At 38.1% G+C, this 27,802-nt stretch overlaps 1 long non-coding RNA gene across 1 annotated transcript; it reads left to right on the top strand.

The window, feature by feature from the left end:
- The first annotated feature begins 107 nt into the window (after positions 1-107).
- Positions 108-27,802, top strand: LOC142166329 (uncharacterized). The gene is made up of 4 exons (XR_012696664.1): positions 108-693; positions 6,953-10,123; positions 27,254-27,310; positions 27,397-27,802. It is a non-coding gene; the product is annotated as an uncharacterized LOC142166329 (long non-coding RNA).

The following is a 27,802-nucleotide window of genomic DNA, read 5'->3' as shown; positions in this document are numbered from 1 at the left end:
CCCGCGCGAGTATGAAAAAGGAGGTGTGACAATCATCCCTTCCCACCTCCATATAAAATACTCAATTATAGAAACTTTACTCTAAATTTTCAAGATAGACCCATTAGCACACTACACCTTCACTAACCATTTCCAGCCCCCACTACCCCATTTTCAGCCATTCCATACCCACCGTCGTTCCCCCATTCCTTCTCAATTTCGCCGCTCTAATACAAATAGGAGGAACGGACATAAGATAGGAGTCCAGAACCGAATTAGATGAAAACAAAAAAAAAAAATGAAAGCAAACAATTGGCAGTGAAAGACGTCAAAACAAATATATACACGAAGAGAATGAGAGATACGACTATAAGTTTTCTTTACTTTTGCATTAGTTATCCTCCTTTTCTCTGTATTCAACTCAAACCCTTCTTGTTTTCTTGAAGTTTCATATATCCACGTTATTTCCCCATAGCTCTACAAATCAGAAAAATACACAGAGGGCACGAAACAGATGATTCTTTCCTATTACTCCTAGTTCGCTTCTCTTTAAGCTCGATCGGCATATTCCCAAGGTTTCCGTTCGAAGTCCATTCGAGGTGTGGTCTGTGATTCCGTTCGAGTTCGATCGTTGTTTCGGATTTTGATCGTAGCCGAGCTATTCTGTCCGCTGTAATTTGCTGAAAATTTTCGCCAATTGAAAGATTATTTAAGGTCCTCTCTTTCTCTACTGCTATCATAAAGTGTTGATTTGCGTTTTCTTTGTTCATTTATTTAATCTTGCTGCAATTGTTTTTTTTTTTTTATAAATAGAATTCATTGAACTTTACATTATGAATTATCAATTTCCCTTATAGGTTACGTTTCACATTTTTACATAAAAGAATAAGAGAAAAAGTACAGATTTTTTTGCTCTTTCGTTAAAATATATTTTTGTTTGAGATCATCAATATCACTAAGTAATGTGTTAGTTTTCTTTTGACTGGGAGTAGAATATTTTGATGTAGTCTAGTTATTGGGATTTGGGAAGTTACTTCTAATTAGACTTTAAAAGAGCTCTCTTTATGTTTAAATTTATCTTTTTAATTCTGTTGTGCCTTATCTCCTCATACGCCTTGCATGTTATATGGGTGTTAATCTGATTTGTTCGATGAAGGGCCATAGTGATAGAGATGTTAAAACAAAAATGAAGATTTAAGCCTCTAGGAATATGCTTAGGCCGACTATATGTGGGTAGGCAAATTTGTCGGCGCTTAATCAATTATCGTGACTATGGGTACGGTTCCTGTGGCATAGTCATGGTACATAATTCTCAATTCGGGTGTGCATTTCATGTGACCCGATCATAGCAACTTTGAATAATAATAAAACAAACATGTCGCGAATCGCGGGTGTATTTCATGTAACGTGGTTTGCGGTGTGTTCCAAAACGACAAGTGTACGACAATCGTAACTTGTTCAAGAAATAACTCCATAAATAAGTAAAAGTGGTTATAAAGTTAAAAATGCACAATAGGTTTAAACTTGTAATTAATTAGATAATAGGCCAATTTTAATAGTTTAAGCGACCGTGCTCAAACCACGGAACCCGGGAATGCCTAACACCTTCTCCCGGGTTAACAGAATTCCTTATCTAGAATTTCTGGTTCGCAGAATTTTAAAATAAAGTCAAAATTTCCTCGATATGGGATTTTAAAATAAACCGGTAACTTGGAACACCAAATAAACTATTCCAAGTGGCGACTCTGAAAAATTTAAATAAAATAATATCATTTCGAATAATGTCACTTTAATTGGAAAAACTCCCTTATATACCCTTTCGGGTGGTAAAAAGAAGGTGTGACAGCTTTGGCGACTCCGCTGGGGATAAGAACCCAGAATCTCTGGTTCAGGGTTCAAGAATTTGAACTTAGAATAACTGTTATACTTGGCTTTTATTTATTATCTGATTTTACGTGTTTGAGCCTAATGTGCTAAGTGTCGCGTTTTACCGCTTTGATATTGAGTGAATTGTATATAAACTGCTACTATACCCTTTTCTCTCTGAGTCTTCTAAATCTTCTAGGGAGCTTCCGCATGGCTTCTTTTCTGTTAGATTCATATCCTAATTTTAGAACGAGGTTCGGACAAGTTGCAAAGCTGGTGAAGCTTCTGTATTCCCGGTACCTGCCCCCCCCCCCACCCGGCTCGAGTTGTCCGCTCGAGTAAGCCAGGTCTAGAACAATATAACCAGGCTCTAAACCTAGAATAACATAGCCTCATGCCGGATTCCTAGTAGGAACGTTTGTTTGCATCACGTGCATTTGACTTTGGGTACTCAATACAGGGGTTGGGTCCGTCTAGGATAGGTGTACCCAAATTAAAAGACCTTCTTGATGCATCTTACGTGCCACTTGCGTATCTATATGTTTCGGCTTGCATGTTGACTGGCTTCTAGAATATGGAAAGAAAATGAAAAGAAAAAAAGATTAAAAAAAGAAAAGAAAAGAGAATGAGAGATAGGTATTTGAAATATCCTGAAACTTTGCTGAAATTTCTTTTAAAAACAAAGGAAAAGTCATTTCAAAATAAGTCATATTTTCCTGTTCCGTCAAAACTGGCAAACTACACGGGTCTAATTCTCACCGGATGTGAGATACGTAGGCAAACCTCATCGGTTCCGGCCCACAATTTTCAAAAAATCCAAAAATATTTTTCCTTACTTCCTCTTTAGAAAGTTTTTCCATTAGACCATAATTTTCAAAAATATTTTCCTTTACTTCAATATTTAGAAAGTCTTTCTTTTAGACCCCAATTTTAAAGAAAATTCAAAAATATTTTCTTTTAATTTCTTCTCAAAATCAAAAAATATTTTCATTCTTCTTACAAAAATTAAAAAGAAAATTCAAGATTCAAAAATATTTATTTTTTCTTTAGAATTATTTCTTCCATAAATTCAAAATAAAAGTCCAGAAATCAAAAAATATTTCTTTTCTTCTTTAGAAGTTTTTCTTTCGGAATTCCCAAAAAAAAAACAAAAAAAAATTGAAATCCAAAAATGTTTCAAAACAAAAATCGAAATCCAATTTTTTTTCTTTATAATTCTTTCTTCTGGAAATAGAAAAGGAAACAAAATTTCAAAATCCAAAAAAAAAAAGATTTAGTTTATTTCCTTTATTCATAATCTTCCCGAACTACGCAAGATCTGATGCATGTTCTCACATGATACGTAGGCAACCCACATCAGATTCGATCAAATGATTTTGAAAAATGAAAAAAAAAATAAATAATGATAATAATAAGGACCGACCGAGTCCATTCTAATGTGTCTTTTATTTTGAATTGTGAAGAAAGTTTGAGGTGGTCGGTTTGTGGTAAGCTAGCAACACAAAATCTAAAGGAAAAAATGACAACTAACATCGAAGTTGTTACAAGTGATCAAGAGACTCAGGGTCAGAGGGTTCAACAAGAGTCTATTGTGGTTGAGGAAAATAGAATATTGAAACAGCAAATGACCAAAATGTGTCAAGGATGGGCCAATGGCCAAGGACAGCATTGTCATGAGTCACAATTTGCTACCCAGCAAGAACAATCCCACTCTCCTGAGTACCACTTGTACCTATTTGATCTTCCTGCAAACATTGAGAAGCCTGCCCGAAAGATGGCACAAGAAGAAATGACCCAAAGAGTGAAAAGCTTAGAACAACGATTGAATAACATGCAAGGGTTGGCAGGTCAGAAGAGTATTGCCTTCAAGGATCTATGTATGTTCCCCGATGTCCACTTGCCGCCTGGATTCAAAACTCCCAAATTTGAAAAGTATGATGGACATGGAGACCCCAAAGCCCACCTGAAAAGGTATTGCAATCAACTAAGAGGTGCTGGAAGAAATGAAGAATTGCTAATAGCTTATTTTGGGGAAAGCCTTACGGGTGTAACCTCCGAGTGGTTTATGGATCAAGACGCATCTCGCTGGTATGTCTGGGATGACATGGCACAGGCCTTTGTCAAACAGTTCCAATACAACATCGACATCGCCCCAGACCACAATTCCCTTTCAAACCTGAAGAAGAAAACAACTGAAAGTTTCAGGGAATTTGCCATTAAAAGGAGAGAGCAAGCGGCTAGAGTTAAGCCACCCATGGATAACCACGAGTTAATCAATGTCTTCCTTCATGCGCAAGAGCCAGATTACTTTCAAAGCATGATATCCATAGTTGGGAAATCCTTCTCGGAAGCAATCAAAATGGGAGAAATGGTAGAGAATGGTCTTAAGACAGGCAAAATTATAAGTCAAGAAGTCCTCAAAGCCGTAACTCAGGCTGTCCAAATTGAATCTAACAATTTTAGTGACACGAATGAGAAGGATGAAGAAACCATGATGATATCAGGGTCGAGAAGAGGTCCCTGGAGAACATCTCGAAGGCATGAGCAGCCTCATCAGGTTTTCCATGACTCCCTGAGCACTACTATCCACCTCAGAACACACAATACTCTATTGTTCCACCTCAGTATGTTGTCCAACCACCAAAACACCCAGAAGGCGAGCGCGAGCACTGCAAAATCTCCATCATCCTCCACAAAATTTTAAGTTCCCTATAACCCACATCCAAGCCAGGGGTATAGAAGGGAACAAAGGTTAAAAGATAATTTTACATCAATAGGAGAGTCCTATGCAAGCTTATTTGAGAAATTAAAGCATTATGACATGATTGCACATTTTCTTCCAAATTATGTGGACCCACGTGCGAGAAGCTTTGACCCTTCTAAAATGTGTGAATACCATTCCAATGCCCAGGGGCACAATGTTGAAAGCTGACGGGATTTGCAAAGAGAAATAGAAAAGAGGATCCAGGAAAACCTGATTGTGATCCAAGATAGTGACACCCAGAATATCATGCAGAATCCTTTACCTGCACATGATGATGCACACTTTGTGGGGTTGATGCCTTGCGACATGGAGTATGAGAATCTTCTCGGAAACTTGCCGACTGAAATTGGAGAAGGCCATGGTGATTCTGATGAGCAAATTTGTGGCTAAATGTCAAGCTTAGCAATTGAAAAGTCATTCTCTCCTCACTAGGAAGGGATCTTGGTAGCTTGTTTTGATGTATTTTCTATTATCTGGGTTATTTCAGGGTTGTGATCCACATTTTATTTGTTTTATTGAGTCAAACCCTTCTATCCCTCTATTCTGTTTGTGTAAGTATTGTCTCTCTGTTTAGTTGCTATTTTCATTAGCCAGTTTGTTTTAGGGTTATAACTCAGATTTTAGGTTGTGTGTCTTGTTGTTTATTCAATGAAATACAGTTTGTCCTTTTGTGTCATCTCATGCTTAGCTCTTTTCTTGCTAGTTCTAATGGCATGACATGCATGCGGAATTTTTGGCCAGATCTTAGAAAACTGATTTAGTCTTGAATTGGATAATTAAGAACAAGACACTTTTGAGGATGAAAAAGAGTTGAAATACCTTGGAATTAAGCCCGAGTAAAATTTAAGTGGAACTAGAATAGGCATACCCGTGGAGGTTAAGGATTCACCTTTAAATCATTGTGAAGATCGGGTTTGAGGATATTGAATCAATTGAAGCTTGGTCGAAAGTTTGACAATAATGGATGGAAAGTGTCTTTTGACCACGACACACCAAGAAGATAAACATGTTCATCAATGCCGTGATTGCGAAAAGATAATATGTTTGGCATTCTCGGGGCTGGGAGGCCCTTTTTCTTCTATCCAAATACTTTATATCCTTCGCCACCCCTTTTGAGCCTGTGTTATTTTCTTTGACTACCCTCTTTTGGAATCAAGATTAGAGTCAAGAGTCAAAAAAAGAAAAAATATAATAAAAAAAAAAGAAAAAAAAAGAGTCCATTTCCCAAGACTACAAACTGGGGCAATTCTTAGAAAGTTCAATTAAAAAAAATGAAGAAGAAAAGAACTGGCAAATGTCCATGCCCCCAGAAAATAGAAGCTGGGGCAACTTGTTTTGAAAACAAAAAAAGGGGAAAAAAAAGAAAGAGATACAGAAAGAAAGATGAAAAAAAAAGTTAGGTCGGATGTTTGAACTACGTTCGACCTGATTCCTTTAAAAAAAGGATACGTAAGCAGTCTCACGGTTCGGTCCAACCAAATAAGAATTCAAAAAAAAATTCCAAAAATCCCAATTGCTGAAACTGGGGCAAAGATTTTATTTCACTTTTGAAAGAGTCGATTTCAAGAGTTGTAAGTCTACAACCCCCTTTATTTTGAGTCTATTTTGAGCCTTCGTGACGTCCTTTCTTTCCAACCCTATCCAAAATCCTTTCAAATAAAGACCTCCCAATATGCCTTCAAGAATGCCATGAGAAGCATGCAACGAGCAACGGTTGTCACCCGACATAGAATACTGTCAAGATGCTCGCACAAGAAAGCAAAAAAAAAAAATGAGAGAGTCTTACTAGTGAAAACCCCCACGGGCACTGTAAGACGACGGTAAGTAGAGATAAATAAATGAGAGAGACTCGTTGGTGAAAATTCCTTAGGGCACCACTAGTCGAAAGTGATCGTGCAGCTGATGCAAAGGATTGGCACGAACAAGCCTGACTTCAAGGTCATAGGAATGGTAAAAGGAAAGATTAGATCTGTTTGATAGATTAGGCCGTTGAGTCCAAAATGCATGTCACGATCATTAAGGCTAGTTATTGAAAAAAAAACTCTTTCTTCTGTCCTTCCGACAGGGGCATTTCTTGTTAATACTTGTTTCTTGCATTATTGTGTCCTTCACTCTGAGTCAGCCCTTGTCAAAATAAGCAAGAAAAGATTTCAAAATTTACTACCAACTTTTCAGTTGTATAAAGTAAATTTGGCCATCACACTCAGTTGTTACTGTCAACATGACTTGAGGATTTATGCAAAGGCATGTAAAGGCTTCCCCCCAAAAGACTCTTGTTAGCCTACTTGGCGCAAGCAAAGATAACTTGTGGTTCTCTCTGACAGACAAATTGTTCAAAAGCAGGAAGTCATTGAAGATATCAGAAATGGTCACCTGAGCAAAGATCTCCGGTCGGGATAAGGCTAATTGAGCCATAAAACACCAATGGCATTGGAAGCAAAACAATCAGGATTGATACAAGAAGTAAAGGTCCCTTGAAAGCAATAACAGAGTCTCCCAACAGTGCAATCAACTACCAATTTAGTCGGTCTTCTAAAAGAGAATGGACACAAAGCCAAACTTCCAAAGACGTCAAGGCCACAAACCGATCATCACCTTTTAAAACTAACAAAGTTTTCTTTGTTTGAAACAGGAACAAAGCAGTGCAAAGAAAGTAGTTCAAAAAAAGGGAGAGAAAAATAAAGAAAAAATACAAAAAAAAAGAGAAGAAAAGAAAGAAAAATAAAAGAAGAGAAGAGTCGACAAAGGGAAGGTTCTCAACTCTTTACCTTTATTTGTCTTGCTAATGTGCATAAAATATTGCCATTGCACTCACATTTTTCCTCCTAGGGTAAAAAGCCCTAATCTGATGGATTTTCCTCCCAATCGAAATCTTAGTCTGATGAATCTTTCTCCTAAGATAGAAATCCTAGTCTGATGAATTTTCTCCTAGGATCAAAATCTTAGTCTGACGAATCTTTCTCCTAAGATAGAAGACCTAGTCTGATGAACTTTCTCCTAGGATAGAAATCGTAGTCCGATGAATCTTTCTCCTAAGATAACAAAAAGGGTCTAGTCTGATGAATTTTATCCTAGGATCGAAATCTTAGTCCGATGAATCTTTCTCCTAAAACAGAAGACCTAGTCTGATGAACTTTCTCCTAGGATAGAAATCTTAGTCTGACGAATCTTTCTCCTAAGATACCAAAAAAAAAAGACCTAGCCTGATGAACTTTCTCCTAGGATAGATGTCTTAGTCTGATGAAATTTTCTCCTAGAAAATTAAAAAAGAAAAGAAAAGAGGATGTCTCGATTAAAAAAAATCATTTGTTCATGTCTTTGAAACAAAAAGCGTTGGGGTAATTTGTTTAAAAAAATAATTTTCTCAAAAGAAAAAAAATGATGATTTTTCTAAAAAAACAAAAAAAATCTTTTTTGGTTCATTTTAGCATAGGTACACAATTAAGTAGTCTCACTTTTTCAACATAGGGTCCCACACCCTATCTAATGCTAGCATAACCTGGTAATTTTTTCCAACATAGGGCCTCACTCCCTAGCTGATGCCAGCATAACCTCGTAAACTTTCCAACTTAGGGCCTCTAATCCCCATTTGATTTCATTTTAGATATAGGGTCTCCACTCCCTAATCTTTTTTTCCCTAGGATACACAATCCTGACTTTTATTGCTTTCAATAAAGAAGTAGTTTAGAATTTTGTTACAATAACTCACGAAATTTTTCTAGTAAAAACTGGGGCAGAAAAATTTCGTTTGTTTGTTTGTTTTGGTGTTTGAGCAGGTTTTACCTCGAGTCACAGGATTCGAGACGACCAAAAGAAGGAGTCTTAATCCAAAATAAAAGAAAAAAGAAGAAAAAAAGAAAAAGAAGTGAACTTGAAGTGCAGAAGCAGAGAAAAGCTGTGGAATGCTCAAGACGTGATTGAAGTCACAAGCCCTGCATGCCCAGTCTAGATCCGAAGAAGCGAAAAAGGAAAGAACCAGCACCTGCAGCTAACAAGCATCAAGATTCAGATCAGAGTCCGCATGAAGAACCAACCAAGACTCAAGATCAAGCTTCAGAAGACTCATAGATAGGAATCTTGTAATTCATAACTGATAGGCTTTGTTAGTCTTTTTAATTTTGATTTTTGATGTTATAACAGGACCACGGACCAGAACCTCGACGAAACGGAACCTCACTCGGCTCTCCACCTCGGTACACTCCATCACTTCATTCACGTGTGAACTACACGTGGCTTGATTCCTTTATAGCCAAAGATATGTAGGCAGCTCAGATACCAGGGCTCGGTCACATTCTCCTTTCTCTTAGTTTTTGGTCTCTCTAAATAAGGGTCGGGTCAAAAAACCTGTCTCGTTGTTCTTTTTCTGAAAACTTTTCGTGTTTCCAGTCAAAGAGGCAGCTGTAGACATGTAATATTTGACCCTCCCCGAGATTTTACACATTTCACCGTAAATATTTAATTTAGGTTTAGTATCGCTATTCTAAATAGTATTGATTCTTTTACTTTATTTTTATCACAAAAAATAAAAAAATTACAAAAAAAAATATTTTTCATCTTTAAGTTAAAGTCAATTAGTATATTTATATTTATAGTATTATAACATTTGAAAATACAAAAAAAAAAAAATTAGTTTCACTCGTAGTATTTAGTTTTATATTAGTTTATTTTAATTTAGAGTGATTTTTACATTTTTATAGATACATTGTATTATTTAGTCTTTTTAGCCTAAGTTCACACCCAAAAGACATGGTCCAACCCAATTATCCTTAGCCCATTCTTCCCAACCCATTATCCCACTTAAGTGCAAAATTTAATCATAGTCATCTATTTTCTTCTAATCCAATGACCATCATCCTTTCTCACCTCCATATAAAATACCCAATTATAGAAACTTTACTCTAAGTTTTCAAGACCTGGACCTAGACAATCACCACAAAACACCTTCACTAACCATTTCCAGCCCCCACCACCCCATTTTCAGCCATTCCATACCCGCCGCCGTTCCCCCATTCCTTCTCAGTTCCGCCGCTCTAATACACATAGGAGGAACGGACATAAGATAGGAGTCCAGAACCAAATTAGACAAAAACAAAAAAAAACGAAAGCAAACAATTGGGAGTGAAAGACATCAAAACAAATATATACACGAAGAGAATGAGATATACGGCTATAAGTTTTCTTTACTTTTGCATTAGTTATTCTCCTTTTCTCTGTATTCAACTCAAACCCTTCTTGTTTTCTTGAAGTTTCATATATCCACGTTATTTCCCCATAGCTCTACAAATCAGAAAAATATACAGAGGGCACGAAACAGATGATTCTTTCCTATTGCTCCCAGTTTGCTTCTTTTTAAGCTCGATCGACATATTCCCAAGGTTTCCATTCGAAGTCCATTCGAGGTGTGGTCCGTGATTTCGTTCGAGTTCGATTGTCGTTTCGGATTTTGATCGTAGCTGCGCTATTCTGTCCGCTGTAATTTGCTGAAAATTTTCGCCAATTGAAAGATTATTTAAGGTCCTCTCTTTCTCTATTGCTATCATAAAGTGTTGGTTAGCGTTTTCTTTGTTCATTTATTTAATCTTGCTGCAATTGTTTTTTTATAAATAGAATTCATTGAACTTTACATTATGAATTATCAATTTCCCTTATAGGTTACGTTTCACATTTTTACATAAAAGAATAAGAGAAAAAGTATAGATTTGTCTGCTCTTTCGTTAAAATATATTTTTGTTTGAGATCATCAATATCACTAAGTAATGTGTTAGTTTTCTTTTGACTGGGAGTAGAATATTTTGATGTTGTTTAGTTATTGGGATTTGGGAAGTTACTTCTAATTAGACTTTAAAGGAGCTCTCTTTATGTATTAATTTATCTTTTTAATTCTGATGTGCCTTATCTCTTCATACGCCTTGCATGTTATATGGGTGTTAATCTGATTTGTTCGATGAAGGGCCATAGTGATAGGGATGCTAAAACAAAAATGAAGATTTAAGCCTATAGGAATATGCTTAGGCCGACCATACGTGGGTAGGCAACTTGTCGGCGCTTAATCAACTATCGTGACTATGAGTACGGTTTCCGTGGCGTAGTCATGGTACATAATCCCCAATTCAGGTGTACATTTCATGTGACCCGATCATAACAACTTTGAATAATAATAAAACAAACATGTCGTGAATCGCGGGTCTATTTCATGTAGCGTGGTTTGCGGTGTGTTCCAAAACGACAAGTGTACAACAATCGTAACTTGTTCAAGAAATAACTCCATAAATAAAAAAAAAATGGTTATAAAGTTAAAAATGCACAATAGGTTTAAACTTATAATTAATCAGATAATAAGCGACCGTGTTCGAACTACGGAACCCGGGAATGCCTAACACCTTCTCCCGGGTTAACAGAATTCTTTATCTAGAATTTCTGGTTCGCACACTTTTAAAATAAAGTCGAAATTTCCTCGATTTGGGATTTTAAAATAAACCGGTGACTTGGAACACCAAATAAACTACTTCAAGTGGCGACTCTAAAAAATTTAAATAAAATGTCACTTTAATTGGGAAAACTCCCTTATATACCCTCTCGGGTGGTTAAAAGGAGGTGTGACAGTTGTGCCTGAAATAGGCATCGAGAAAACATAGAGTCTCGTGGCCAGCCATGGCGTCGATCATGCGATCGATGTTAGGTAGAGGGAAAGAATCTTTAGGGCATGCTTTATTTAGGTCTTTATAATCCACACGCATTCTTAGTTTGTTCCCTTTCTTAGGAACCATGACTATGTTTGCTAACCATTCCGGGTATTTGACCTCCCGTATTGACCTATTTTAAGGAGCTTAGTTACCTCGTCCTTGATGAAGGCATATTTGATCTCAGGCTGGGGTCTCCTTTTTTGTTTCACCGGGCGGAACTTCGGGTCCAAGCTTAGTTTTTGAGTAGTGATCTCTGGTGGGATCTGTCACGCCCCAACCTCAGGAGGCGTGACCGACGCTCAACCGAGTGAACCTGGCCAAGCAACCCTGTTAAACACTTTTTACCCAACTCACTTACGATCAAGAGAAGACATGCTTTCATTAATTAGACAATAGGAGATCATATATATGCACATTACTAAGCCATTTCATTAGTTACATCACTGTTAAGTTTCCAAAATACATACACCTTATGATTTAGTGGAACAAGAGTCCAAAACACAATATAATTTGTTGACCTTTCCAATACCCACGTACAATCCACATAATATCTTCGGAGCCTCTAATGATACAAAAGAGAGTTATGACAACACCGGAAACAAGGCCCCAACAATACCTCAAAACATGAGAAAACGTGAACAAGGGATGCATAACCCCGAAATGAAATAGGGCTCACCAAGGCTGCTGGAAAGGGGATGATCTACTGCTAACGCTGGTCAACGCTGCCTGCTATGGAACCACCTGCATCCATTTAAGACGCAGCGCCCCTAGCAAAAGGGACATTAGTATCATTGAATGGTACTAGTATGTGTAACTAAACATCATCTCATTAGAAAGAACAATAATACAAGAATGAAGTAATTATAGAGATCAACAAAAACCTTAAACAACACCACAACATCAAATTAAGGATCACATAGCTTTCAAGTAATTTCCATAGCTTTAGGCTGGGACATTTTAAAACTATTACACCATCATCCATAATATCACCGCTTTCTTACGCGGAGTCCGATCACGACCCGATCGGCTATGTCGTCTCATTTGAGACATTTACCATAATTACAATTTCATTCTCAAGTTCCAGTTTTAATAACCAGTACAGTACCACCATGTGTGCGGCATGGCGTCCGATCACAGCCCGATCGGCTAGGTCGTCTCACCCAAGATATTATCGTTTTTCATCAATCATCTCATTTCAAATTTATTCACGTATACCAATTCATCAGCACTTGAGGCCACAATTATTACATCATACTTGGCACTTGGCTGCATTTCATAATCCAAATTCTTTTCCCCACATTTCACATTATTAGCACTTTCAACATCAAGCCTGTCAATTCAAGATAATAGGTACACACAAGAGTAATTATAAGTCATAGGCATATAGAGGATTTCACATACTTCGGCATAACAATCTTTATTCAAACTCGGCTTGAAGTCTAGGCATTTTAGAACATATTCCATATCCGTAACACATTCTCAATTGACAAGATAGCATAATGAGAGCATTGAGATACATATTGCATATATATATTCTTGCATCACAAGTACATTTGAAATAGCAATCACTACATCGATCAATTTTGGAACTTACACCAATTTCTTGGACACCATGGGGGTTCAATTTCTAAGAAGAAGGGGTTTTAGCCATACATACCTCAATTGAGCTTTTCTTAAAGTCTTACAATAATTCTGGAACTCTTAGTAACTTCAATCTAGTTTATGAACATTATAAGTTGAACCAAAAATTAGAATGATGATCAAGATTCTAGCTTATTTGAGCACATTATCAAGCACTAGGTGTGCATTATATTTTTAAGACCTTTTTGTGAAAGATTCTATCATCCCACACCCCATTCTTTAACATTTTTAACTCACAATCCTTCTACACTCTTGCATTATATATGCATGCAAGATAATCACTCTCATCCCCATGAATTTCCTTACAAATGGCCTATTATAGTTACGATTTGGAATTAAGAGCTTGGGTGAGAAAAGCTTACCTCTTGGGAAGGAGACCTAGGTGCCTCTCTTGTTAATCTTCAAGGTGGTTAAGCAAGAATTGAAGAACAACTGATGAAGACCATTTTCTCTCTCTAGGAACAGGTGGTCAAAATGGCCTAATGTGTGTTTTAACGGAATGGGGTCGGGTTTTAAAAACCCAAAATGAAGCTCTGGAACAGGTTATGCGATCGCATAATGGTTATGCGGTTCGCAAAAGTGGCCCTCAGAAACCCCAAATTTTTTGCCTCGGTCTGTGGCCATTATGCGGTTCGCATACCTATTCTGTGGTCGCATAATGCGCCGCAAAACCTCCTCTCGCAAAAGATCAAGAACGATTGTGCGACCAAAGTGTGATCCACAAAATATCTATACGGCCACATAATTGGCCGCAAAACTGACCTCAAATTTGGTCAAAAGGCTGCCTCACTCTGCGACCATTATGCGGTCCGCAGAGTGGTTCTGCGGCCGCATAGTGGGCCGTAGAAATGCATTTTCTGCAAAATATTTTCTGTTAACTTTTTAATGCACACTTCAATCCAAAAAGTCCAAACCGCGAAATTTCTACTATTACAACACATAAATCTAACTTTGCACCATAAATTCCGGATTTTTAAGTTAAATTTTACGGGGTCTTTTAGGATCCCTGTCATATCGAGATGGGACCAAGAAAAATAATCCATGTTAGCTATAAGAAATTGAATAAGTTTTTCCCTGAGCTCGGGAGTTAATCCCGTGCCTAGGTACACCTTCCGATCGGGCAGATGTTCGATCAACATGACCTACTCCAGTTCTTCGACCGTTGACTTGGTAGCATCAAAATCATCAGGGGCGATAAAAGATCGGGGGACCCCGAAGTCATCGTATTCATCAACCTCTTACTCGTCTGATTGGGGTCAAAGCTGGCACTGATAATTGCTATTTGGCTCCCTGTTTCGCTTTCGAACCAGAGTCTTTCATCGATGAGAGTGTTGATATCGGAATTACTTCATCGACTGCAAACATTTCCTTCATAGCGGGTTGTTCCCCGTAAACCGTCTTTATCCCCTCCGGTGTTGAAAATTTTAATACCTGGTGGAGGGAAGGTATAGCCCTCATGTTATGGATCCATGGTTTCCCGTACAGGGCATTGTATCGCATGTCCCCCTCGATTACATAGAACTTGGTTCTTGGATGGTACCGATAATTTTTACCGGCAATGTTATTTCTCCCTTAGTAGTTTCGCAAGCCATGTTGAACCCATTCTGTACTCGAGCTGATAGTACAATCTGGTCTTATAGGCCGAGTTATTCTACGACCCTCAATTGTACGATATTGGCCGAGCTACCTGGATCAATTAGCACACGTTTAACTCTAGTTTTATTCATAAGTACAGAGCTTACCAGTGCGTCATTATGAGGTTGCATGATTCTTTCCACGTCTTTGTCGTTGAAATATAGAGTCCCTTCTAATAAGTAATCCCGAGTTCGTTTTTCTCTTATGATTGACACCTTGGTGTGTTTCATCATCATACCTTGGGGAATATCGACCCCTCCGATGATCATATGGATGACGTGCTAGGGTTCGTCTTGTCTATTTTGTTTGTTGGGATCCCTATTTCTGAAGTGGTTCTTAGCTCGGTCACTCAGAAATTCTTGAAGATGATCGTCGTTGAACAAACAGTCTACTTCCTCCCTCAGTTGCCGACAATCCTCCGTCCTGTGGCATATGTGCCATGATATTTGCATATTTGGTTGGGCTCCCTTTGTGCTGGATCAGTTTGCAAAGGTCGAGGCCACTTGGTATCGTTGATGCGTCCAATGGCTGATACGATGATAGTTGCATCCACATTAAAGTTGTACTCCGACAATCATGGTGCTTCTTTGGGACCGATAGATCTATTGAGGCCGTTTTTACTCATATTTCCTCGTGAACTTTGACCTCGATCATTTCTCCTCTCATTTCGCATAGAATTTTGCCCATATCCGCTCCCTCTACGGTCTTCATTATACGGTTGATATCGATCTCTATTCGACCTCAGTTCTCAATCAATATCCCTCTTGATTTTATCTACAGGCCTAATAAGATAAATGGACCCAGAAGGACCCCTAATTGATCATCATCGACCCAGATCTTTGACTGGTATCGATTGTGCACATCGGCCCAAGTGACAGCTGGGTATTCGATCAAATTCTGCTTCAACTGTTGTGAAGCCACTAAACTTCGAACTTTGAGACTTTGAGTGAAAGCTTGAACAACCCAGTCGTCGGTGACTGGTGGCAAATCCATTTGTTCCATTTGGAATCGAGATCGAATTCTATGAGCATCTCGTTGTCCATATGCCTTACCTTGAAAAGGTCTGACTTCCTTGTTGCGACCTTAATGTCCTCGACGTGTGCCTTTACGAAAGAATCTGCAATCATAGCAAACGAGTCAATAGAATTAGGCGGTAAATTATGATACCATGTCATAGCACCCTTCGATAGAGCCTCCCCGAATTTCTTCAGCAAGGCGGACTCAATCTCATCATCTTCGAAGTCATTTACTTTGATATCACATGTGTAGGAGGTGACGTGTTTGTTTGGATCAGTCGTCCTATTATATTTAGGAATATCGGGCATATGGAACTTCTTCGGGATTGGCTTCGGAGCTACACTCGGGGGGAAAGGTTTTTATACAAACTTTTTGGAATCTAGTCCTTTCAATATTGGTGGTTCCCCCGGGATCTGGTCGACCCTGGAATTATAGGTTTCCACCTTCTTGTCATTTTCCTCGATCTTCTTTTCCCCTATCTCGATTCGCTTTGTCAATTTTTCGAGCATCTTTATAATAGTAGAGTTGGTCTTTGATTCCTTATCGTTCGACCTCTTCGAAGTCTATTCGATCTTGTGTATGATTTCCTGGGATGGCCCTGGTTCTACCCTGCTCGGTGTGTGGTTCTGACTTTGTAGCTGGGCTATTGCCACCTGTTGAGCCTGCAACACTTCGAAGATCTCCCGTAGGCTGATCCCTCCATCTTCACCACCACATGTGCTCTAAGTAGCTGATGAGGCATCCCCGCGGACACTGCTTTCAAGATCGACAGCTAAATTTTCATTGATGGCTATATGTGAACTGACATCGATTGGATGTACAGCCGGAATTTCATCGAGGCTAGCAGGGGGTAAAACGTTTCCTGATGCAATGTTCTCACTTTGACATGGTGGCCGAGATCATTGTCAATGCGTTGAGGTGCTGACTGAGAGTTTGACATTTTTTAATCCTACAATCAAAGATACTTCAATGAACAAGTATAAAATAGTGTGTGTTACGAAAGTTTGTACTAGGTAACCACTATTATCATTATCCCCACGGTAGGCGCCAAACTGGTTACCCTAAAATTGGATTACAATTAAATTTATATACAATTTTAAAGAAACATGATATAACTTGGCACAAAATAAGAGGATACGTAAATTGATACTGAAATTGTCTGCAAATAGAAATAAAAGCAAACCGAAGGAAATGTATAACTTTGGCTCTCGAGCTAGGTCGCCTCGAACGAACTGAATATTCTATTGGAAAATAAGAACAAGGTAATGTCGCGACCCCTTTTTCCCTCCGCGGAGCGAGAGAAGTTCGGGTTTCGACATTCATGGGGGGTAATAACTCATTTCCTTTTTGGGAATTTGGGTTTTTGGAGAGTCGCTACCTAACGGATTATGGTGCGTTAGGGCACCTAGAGTGATTAACTCTTAGACTAGTTTGCATTACCAAAGATTTAGAGTAAGGGCTCGAAATAATCTTGAGGGAAAGGTGTTAGGCACCCCTCTTGGTCCACAACGGTAGGCCCCGATCGAACTTATACATGATATCTAGATGAGCAGAAAGTATACAGCGTGAATTAGGACCAAGTGTCAGAGACCTATTAGCTTGCCTACTGATTTTAAACCTATTAAATCTGCACAGTCTCTAATACCAAAACACAGTTTTATAGTTGCAGAATTTAAATCGCCCTAGAGACTTGCCTAAACGCATAATGGTGACAACCTTAAAGCATGGTATCTCTATTGATTAGGAATGCAGTAAAATAGTGAACAGTTTTAAAATGGACAACTTGAGATCCTGTAGGCATGCTTTCTAGAAGTATTGATTTAAGGCAGTGTTTGGAAACTTATTTAAAGAAACTGACAGTTAATTAAACCAATTCAAACATGAATTAAACTGATTTGTTTAACTAAACTAATTTTAAATTCTATAGGCATGATTTCTATTGGAGCTGATTTTAATCCATATAGGCATGGAATCTAGTTATTAATGCTGACTCTTGAACTTGCAGGCATGATACCTAAGAAGATGAATGTGAATACATGTTGTAACAAAAAATGGATTTCAATTACTTTACACTTTATAGGCATGATATCTAATTATAAGGCTGATTTTAACCATTTTAAACACATTTGAATTAACACAACCCTATAGGCATGGTATCTACCCAAGCTACCCAACATATATATGACTACCCACCCTTTTTTCACTAATCACCTCAATATTGTTTACAATAATTATTACAGACCAATGAATAAAAATACATAAATGAACAGTAATTAGTTTATAGGGAGCCTGCAGTAGGCCCAAACGACTTCCAAGCCTCCAATAGCCTCAAATGCCAAAGTTCCATAGACAATATCATGTCTATGTGTGTCAGAGTTCCCTAAGGACCTCAAGGATCCCGGGCAGTGCTCACACCTAGACCTTTTCTTAAACAATAACTGATTTAGGTGCAGTGTGAAAAGACCAGCTCTGACATGCCAGAGTTCAAAGAGATCTCAAGGCAGTACGCACATCAGATGGGCAGAACCTAGTATTCTAAGAGTAAGGTGAGAGTGCATAATGACTTTGAAAGAGTTTGATAAACAGAGAAAGAAGGTCTTAGTAATAGAAAGAATTTTATGAAAATCAGAACATAGTTAGAGTAGGAATAGTTTAAGAAAACATGAAGAGTATTTTTACAACAATCAGAAAGCAAGTCAGAGAACACACAGTTTCAGAACATACCTCACACAAGGGAAAGAGGTAGGGGGAACACCTAGAATGCACCTTAGTGATGGCAATCAAATATACATATTGTAGTTGCAAAGTTAAGTTGAGAACACATAGGTTTAAGACACAAATAGGATCTCATTAGTGAAATAAAACAAATTGCACTAGACAAAAACTTTATGAAACATTCAAGATTTTAGAAATACTAATCATATACAGAATAGGCAGGATTTGGTCATGTTGGGTGAAATCATAAGCACACAGTGCAGCTTGGGACATGCTAGTGAACCAATTATTTAAAGTAGGATTGGCATGCCAAACAGTATAATAGCTATGAGTTTCAACATACTTTGTGATGCAGTAATCTAGGCATGCTGATTACATATTAAGTAGAATAGCACATAGAACTGGAAATCACAAATTGATGAACTGCAGCAACAAAGGAAACACATAGTTTGGAATGTGAATTGAATCAGAACATACCAGTCAAGGAGAGTATACAGAATACAAAGTAGCGATGATGCCAGTAGCCAGCCTTGGCTTACAGCTGGTTGGACGAATAAGAATTGCAAGGAACAAGAGAGAGTAGAGAGCTTTTAAGAGTATAATAGTGTAGATGAACTAGTGTTCGTTGTCCAGAACATAAAATAAGAGGGGTTTTATATAGTAATCAAAAGTTTAACAAATAATGTAAGAGATCAATTAAGTAGCAAATCAGGGAAGTCACATGTAAATCAGCAAGTCTTTCCCTTAATCAAGGGACAATTTAAATCAACGGTAAAAGCATGCTAAGTATTTAAGGAAAAGAATCAAGTAAGGTTTAGTATAGAGTAGGTAATTAGGGGGGAATGAACAGAAGTTTTAATTAAGGAAACAAATCAGTAACAATCAACAAAATATAAACAAGGCAAAGTAAAATTAATTAAAGCAAGCAATTCAATCAAATCGAGTAGAGAGGTAAGAATCGAAAGTTTAAGGGAAAGTGTTCAAATCAAACCAAGAAATAAGGAATTCAGAATAATCAAGGAGAAAGGTATGAAAGAGTCACCATGTTTAACATATAAAATAAGGTAGAACATGAATAGTCAGGATTCCACATAACTTTAACAAACAAATAGTTAGAACGACACTGATTCAAGGAGAATGTTATAGGTCTTAACATGAATAGTCAAGACGAACACAAGCCCATAGAATCAGTGAAAGGTCAAACTAAGAAATTCAGTAGAAGCATATTAGTGGCAAGAAAGTCACGAGAACTCACAAGAACCTAAAGTAAGAACCAGTCGATATACTAGTACTCAGAAACCAGACGAAGAATATCAAAAAGAATTAGGGCTTTTAGTACAAACGGGCTAAGGTTGTAGCAGACTTACAAAATCAGTCAAAATATATGAGAAGCAGAAGATTAAACACAAAAAGTCATCAAAATATTTGTAAAAATAAATTCCGGAAACCGTAGCTTAGGAAAAAATGAAAATCACTTGAAAATCATACGATTCTTGTAAAGAATCTTAAGGTTATTGTAAAACTCACATGAAAAAAATCCAAATCATCTTAGATCTGGACAGATCTAAGAGGTTTAGAAAAAGAAATTAGGGTTTCGAAGAGAACAACATAGAGGTGAAGAAACATGCTCAGAAAACCATAGATCGTAGTCAATATAGGACGATCTTACTCGGAATCACACTGGAATGGCCTGAAACAGGCGAGGGAGGAACCATAAATGCAAGTCAACTAGCCCTGGTCCCTTGAGGGCCCTGGGGATGTCAAGGCTAACGTGAGGGAGACCATTGGAGGCCTGGGGTGGTGAGAGATCATCGGAGATAGCCATAGATGAGTGTTAACAAGGTTTGATTAGGGTTAGGTTTGAGAGCGTTTGAGAGAAGAGGAGGGTTTCCTGGGCAGCGTATGGGTGAGAATGAGAGGGTTTGGGGATCGTTTGGGACTAAAAAGGGAAGGGACTAATGGTGGCCATTGATCTCTATGATCAACGGCCGAGATTAGATGAGATTGGGGTCGGATCGGGTCTTCAGGGTTTGGGCTGGGTAGTTTTAATTGAAAATTGGGCTGGTAATTGGGTTAAATTGGGGGCTGAGATTGAAATAAAATAGGCTATATGTTAAATAGCCACTTTTAATAGTTATATAATTTATAAAAATAATAAATAATTTCTAAAAAAATACTTTCATGTACTAAAATGATTTAAAATAGTTGTTTAACATTTTAAAAATATAAAAGACCTTTTTATGCGTCAATAATGTAATTATGCATTAGTAGGGCTATTATTGCAAAGATATGCAATTTAGCCTAAAAATGTAAATGCAATTAAAAAATGCACTAAAATATTGAAACAATATTGTTGCATAAATAAAGAATTTAGATGAATAAACACCACAAAAATAATTTGAAGGATAATTATTGGAAATTTTATATATAAAAATGGAAGAAATAAATCAATTTGGAGCTTTTAAAAATTATAAAAAAATTATAAAAAAAGCTTATGCATGCTTGTAACTGCATATGTGTTATTTTGAAAGTATATATATATATATATATATATATATGTTAAAACATATGAGGAAAAATTGGGTATCAACAGCTGCCCTCTTTACCCTGAAGGATGAAAGAGTTTTCGAGTAAAGAAATGATGGCCAATTTTGGCCGGATGGGATGTTTTGAAAGATAGAGGCCGGACTCCGGTCTTCGAGTTGCCTACATATCCTTGGTCTTACAGGAATTAGGCCATGTATAGTTCTGGATTCATCAGCGGAATATACCAATGAAGTCATTACAAGAATGGACACGAGATTTCGGGATAGGTGAAAGAACGGTTATGGTTAAGCTTGAGATAGTTGAAGGAACTGGAGTGAGGTTTCTCCTGCTGGGATACCAGTTGCTTGCTGGTCACCTACAGATGAAAAGATGTTGCCGACATGTATCTGCACGAAAATTTAGACATGATGCGGATTCCCTTTGGACAATGAAGGTTGCCTTCGGACGGTTAAGGATGACGTCCTCGGACCATGATGTCCTGGGACATGAATTATTTAGTGAGGGATTCGCAAGCCATGAAATGATGTTCTCGGGCCATGAAGATGGTGCCTCTGAACCATGACACCTTTGATTAATGATATGCAAATTTGAGGGATCCTCGGGCCATGGCATGGTGTCTTCCGGCTATGAGGGTGATGCCCTTTAGACTATGACGCCTTTAGATAGATTGGTGATATTTCAGCCCATGATATGCAATAATATGATGTTAACAAGACAAGGCTTAGTCTTGTGAAATTGAGGGCAGAGCTTAGCTCGATTGAAAAACAAATAGATAGTGCTAAAAATAGAGCAATATTTGTGCAAAGAGGGACAATGCTTAGTCCCGTGCAGATGGGGAGGCAAGGATTAGCCTCATGCAAATAGGGAGGCGAGGATTAGCCTCATGCAGGTATGGAGGCAGGGATTAGCCTCATGCAAATATGGAGGCAAGGATTAGCCTCATGTAGATGTGGAGGCAAGGATTAGCCTTATGTAAATATGGAGAATGGTAGCCTCATGCAGGTATGGAGACAGAGATTAGCCTCATGCAAATATGGAGGTAAAGATTAGCCTCATTCAAATAGGGAGGTAGAGATTAGCCTCATGCAGATATGGAGGCAGGGATTAGCCTCATGCAAATAGGGAGATAGGGATTAGCCTCATGCAAATAGGGAGGCAAGGATTAGTCTCATGCAAATATGGAGGCAAGGATTAGCCTCATACAAATATAGAGGCATGGATTAGCCTCATGAAGATATGGAGGCAAGGATTAGCCTCATGCAGATATGGAGGCAGGGATTAGCCTCATGAAAATATGGAGGCAGGGATTAGCCTCATGCAGGTATAGAGGCAGGGATTAGCCTTATGCAAATAAGGAGGCAAGAATTAGCCTCATGCAAGTACGGAGGCAAGGATTAGCCTCATGCAAATAAGGAGGCAAGGATTAGCCCCGTGCAGATATGGAGGCAAGGATTAGCCTCATGCAAATATGGAGGCAAGGATTAGCCTCATGCAGGTGCGGAGGCAAGGATTAGCCTCATGCAAATATGGAGGCAAGGATTTGCCTCATGCAAATATGGAGGCAAGGATTCGCCTCATGCAGGTGCGGAGGCAAGGATTAGCCTCATGAAAATATGGAGGCAAGGATTAGCCTCATGCATAGAGCAAGTAGCAAATAAGAGTACTATATGCCTTAGCTGGAGATATATTTGGTATCTGATGTCTTGATTGATAGCGAATTTGTTACGTGTATATATGCGGATGCTATCGCTACGTCAGATGTTCCTGAATTCAAAGAAAAATTGTAAGTTTTGTAAGGGGAGATTGGTTCGTGCCTTCGTCTGTTGGCCTTGCTTTGCTCCGTTCTGGAGGTCTTTTTGAGTTTCCCTGGGTAACACCTGACTATCACGGAAATAGAGTTTTCAAAAATATGCAATTATTGATAAAAATAGAGTCATTTTAAAAACGTTTTGATATATCAAGCGATTTTTAGATGAACTAGTGACTGTAACATATTTTAGAGGCACTGCAGCTTTCTTATGTAAGAATTTTGAGGGTACTCCTCAAAAATTTTCCCTAGTTTGGTAGATGATCTTTTGACCGTTGGCGGATAATAGGCCTTGCTGCACCTTCTTCGGAATTTTGAGAATCCTTTTCAAAATTCTGCCCTAGTTTCTTAACTGATTTATGACCGTCTGACACATGTTGGCTTGGCTAGACTTGTTCCGGAATTTTGAGGGTCCTCCTCAAAATTCTGCCCCAGTTTCTGATCTTGGGGTAAATGAAAATTTTATTATGATATGACTGAACCCATAAGGCTTCCTACATATCCCCTCTTAAATGAGAATTAGGTCAAGCATAGTTCAATTACATCAGATGAGGAAATGTAAATTGTCTAAGCATAGTATCTATTGATTGTGTCTGAATTGATTGGTTTTGGCCAAATTTCTCCGTCCATTTCAGCAAGTATGAGTGCTCCTCCTATTAACACCCTGTGAACCATGTAAGGACCTTGCCAGTTGGGAGAGAATTTCCCTTTGGCTTAATCTTGGTGTGGAAAGATCTTCTTTAGCACGAACTGACCTGGTGCAACTTGCATTGGTTTGACCCTTTTGATGAAAGCTCTGGACATTCCGTTCTGATAAAGTTGGCCGTGACACACTGTCATCCTCTTTCCATCGATAAAGGCCAATTGTTCATAGTGACTCCTTATCCACTTTGCATCACTGAGTTCAGTTTCCTGTATGATTCTTAAACAAGGAATCTCTACCTCGGCTGGAATGACAGCCTCGGTACCATAAACCAACATGTAGGGAGTTGCCCCGATTGATGTGCGAACTATAGTGCGATAACCCGATAAAGCAAAAGTTAGCTTCACGTGCCATTGTTGATGGTTTTCTACCATCTTCCTTAGTACCTTCTTGATGTTTTTGTTGGCGGCTTCTACGGCTCCGTTCATCTAAGGTCTGTAGGATGTGGAATTCTTGTGCTGGATTTTAAAAGTTTTACACATAGCTTTCATCAAATCACGGTGAGATTGGTGGCATTATCAGTAATAATGGACTCGGGAACTCCGAATCGGCAAACAATACGATCTTTGACAAAATCTGCGACGACTTTCTTGGTTACAACTTTATAAGATGCAACCTCTACCCATTTTGTGAAATAATCAATGGCTACAAGAATAAACTTGTGCCCATTTGAAGCAGTAGGCTCAATCGGACTAATAACATCCATTCCCCAGGCGGCGAATGGCCAGGGTGAGCTTGTTGCATTGAGCTCGTTTGGCGACACTTTTGTCATATCGGCATGCACCTAGCATTGAAAGCATTTGCGGACATACTGGATGCAGTTTGTCTCTATGGTCATCCAAAAATAGTCGGCCCTGAGTATCTTCTTAGCCAAGACAAAAACATTCATGTGTGGGCCACAGGTTCTAGCATGTACATCGTCAAGCAGTTTAGAAGCTTCTTTTGGGTCGACACATCTTAGAAATCCCAAATCGGGATTTCTTCTATATAGATTTCCTTCACTGTAGAAGACGTGATTGGACAATCTCCAAAGTGTGCGTTTCTGAGTGTGATTTGCATACTCCGGATATTCTCCCCTCGACAAATACTCCTTGATGTCATGGAACCAAGGCTTTCCATCTGTTTCTTCTTCAACATGAGCACAATATGTCGGCTGATTATGAATCTTCACCTGAATAGGATCAATATAATTCTTATCTGGATATTGTATCATAGATGGCAAGGTAGCCAAAGCATCGGCAAACTCATTCTGAATTCTGGGCACATGTCGGAATTCTATCTTCGTGAACCTCTTTCTCAATTCCTTCACATGGTGCAGATTTGGCAATATCTTGGAATTCTTGGTGGCCCACTCTCCTTGTACATGGTGCATAAGCAAATCTGAATCACCGACCACAGCAGCTCCTGAATGTTCATGTCGATTTCCATGTTGAGCCCTAGTACGCAGGCTTTGTACTCCGCCATGTTGTTGGTGCAGGGAAATCTAAGTTTAGCAGATACCGAATAATGTTGACCTGTTTCTGACACCAAAACTGCTCCAATGCCCACTCCTTTGAAATTTACAGCTCCGTCAAAAAACATCATCCAACCATCGTATGCTTCGGTAATGTCTTCTCCTACAAACAATACTTCTTCGTTAGGAAACTACGTTTTCAAGGGTTCGTAGCTTGGTGAAAATATTGATCTAAACGTGGCACTGTTTGCTCGAGAGGGTAATACGGTCTGCGCCATGGAGAGGACCAATCATTGTATTTTTGCCATGTGTACTGATATTCGATCCCAAAGGTGGTACCATGACCTTTCAGTCGTATCAGTTTAGTGAGACCTTGGAGGTTCTTCCCCAAACCTTTGCCAGGTTCATATCTAGACCAGGCCAATATGCTTTCTATTTTACTACTCCACCATTTATCCTTTTCGATGGCATTGACCCGTTCAATGTAATGATAGGTTTCCTCTATGGGTGTCTAACGGGCCGGGTCAGCCCGTTTCCAGACCGGCCCAGACCGACCCAAACCGATTAAAATCAAAACCGGCTTGGACCGGTACAAGGGGGACGAGTGGGGCTGGGTTAAAGGGGTAGAGGTTGGTCTGTTTACTTAAATCCTACCAGTTAACCGGACCGGTCAAACTCGGTCAACGTAAATTACTATTCAACCGGTTAATCGGCCCGGACCAGAACGGCCCAGACCAGTATAACGATAACTAATTTTTTTTATTTTTTTTACTTGTGGGCCTAACATCTGACCGTTGGCAACGGTCCATTTGCCATTATGGTTGTTGCCCAACGGCTGAATTGCACAAATAGCCTATTTTTGGTGTTTTTTTTTAAATTAACACCTCTTTGAAAAACTATAAATACCCCCCCCCCCCCCCGTCTTCTTCATTTCTTCACTCATCTCTCATTTCTCAATCTCAATTCTCATATTCTCTCATTCTTCAATCTTCACCTAAAATGCAATCAACTATTTGGCTCTTCTTTTTTTTGGAACTTAATTTATCGTAGAATTTATTATTTGAAGTTTGAACAATTGAACTTCAAAATTGGAACAATTGACGTTTCTTCGTGGTAACATTGGAGTTGCAAAATCATCAAGTGCTCAATTTATTGCCGAATTCGATGCACTCCCTCCAACTCTACTACTGGAGTTCTTTTGAAATATGATAAAATGAAGGATCGTAAGGAGTTAGAAAAATGATTGCTTTGGGTTGTCCACCTTTTTCTTTTGCTTCTTCATCATATCTTATTATGTATATTCAAAGAATTTACAATCTTTTATTTAAAGGTATCCCTAGAAGTACTTGTAGATCTGATATCTTTAGACTTCATGGATATTATCAAACATACATACGTTATTTGTGTAGCCATCTTCCTTGTAGAGTCTCTCTAACTTCTGATATTGGCTATGCTGTTAATGGAAATGATTATTTGACAATTACATGTCATTGGATAGATGACAATTATTGTATGCAAAAACGTATTATCGCTTTTAAATATGATGAATATGAGAGTCATACTGCTGCGTTTATAAGTACTACTATTTGTGAAGTTGTTGAATTTTATAATCTCAAGCAAAAAGTATTGTGTATGTCTTTTGATAATGCTTCTAACAATAATGCCACAATTTCAATATTAAAACTGCATTTGCAACCACCTCTTGATGAAATTTTTCATGTTAGGTGTGCATGTCATGTTTATAATTTAATTGTTAAAAGTGGCATTGATTTATTTTCAACTGAGATTACTCATGTTAGAAAAGCAGTTGGTGTTATTCAAGGAAATAATAGACAATCTAGAATAAAGGAATTTAAGAATAATTGTATCCAGTATAACCTTAAACCCAGATTCATGCCAGACGAAATTGTTACTAGATGGAATTATACATATATATTTTTAAAATGTTGCTACAAATATAGATTCCCAATAACTTAAGTTGCTAATGCGCATTGTACTGATCCAAACCGTATGGTAACAACTACTACTTGGGAGGTCATTAATGATGTTAAATTTTTACATAAATTTTATACAGCTAATATTGAGTTTTCTGGAGCATATTACCCTACTGTTACTATGGCTTTAGTACATATAGCTGAAATTTCTTTTCTACTCTTTGAATTTAAGAAGAAAGAAAAATATAGGGATGTTGTTAAAAAAATGCAAGCAAAATTCAAAAAATATTTCTTTCCAATTCCTCTGATTTACTTAATTGGTGTTGTTTTAAATCCTTCTATTAAGATGTCTGATTGTCACCAATTAATGAATGCTTTATATACTTATATGGAGATTGGACCAACTGAAACCCCAGATTTATATACTTGTATGAACAAGCTAAATGAATATTTACAACAATTATATAATTATTATGCAAATGTAATTGATGATGTTGCTCTTAATGTAGGCAATGTTAATCCCACTATGCACTGTACCACTTCTGCTACTATGGATGATGAAGAAGGTCTTAATAGTTTTAATATTTTTTCTACATTTTCTAACACTCAAACCAGTAGCAGGAACATTGATGAACTTCAATTCTACTTGCAGAAGCAAAAAGAGCCTCGCACAAAGGAATTTTTACCGTTGGGATGGTGGCATGAGAATGGAAAGCAATTTACTGTTCTTTCTGCTATGTATCGGGATGTGCTGAATGTGCCAATTTCAACTGTTGCATCAGAGAGTGCATTTAGCCAAGCAATACAACAACTTGGAGACACCCGTCACTCATTGGGAAGCAATGCTTTGGAAGTTTTAGTATGTTTCAGAGATTGGATTAGATCAGAACGAAGAAATCAAGGACGTGAAGATGTTGATAGCCCAGAAGACGAGGAACTTGGAAATATATTAACACATGGTAACCCATCCGAATTTAACACTCCAAAAAAAAGTCACTCAGTTTATATTGATAATGACAAACTTACTAAGGCAATGCAAAACCTTTGAATTTACACTT

Source organism: Nicotiana tabacum, chromosome 11 (genome assembly GCF_000715075.1).
Source record: "Nicotiana tabacum cultivar K326 chromosome 11, ASM71507v2, whole genome shotgun sequence".
Lineage (NCBI taxonomy): Eukaryota > Viridiplantae > Streptophyta > Magnoliopsida > Solanales > Solanaceae > Nicotiana > Nicotiana tabacum.
The sequence above is the reverse complement of the archived record's forward strand: the minus strand, read 5'-3'. Positions and strand labels throughout refer to the sequence as shown.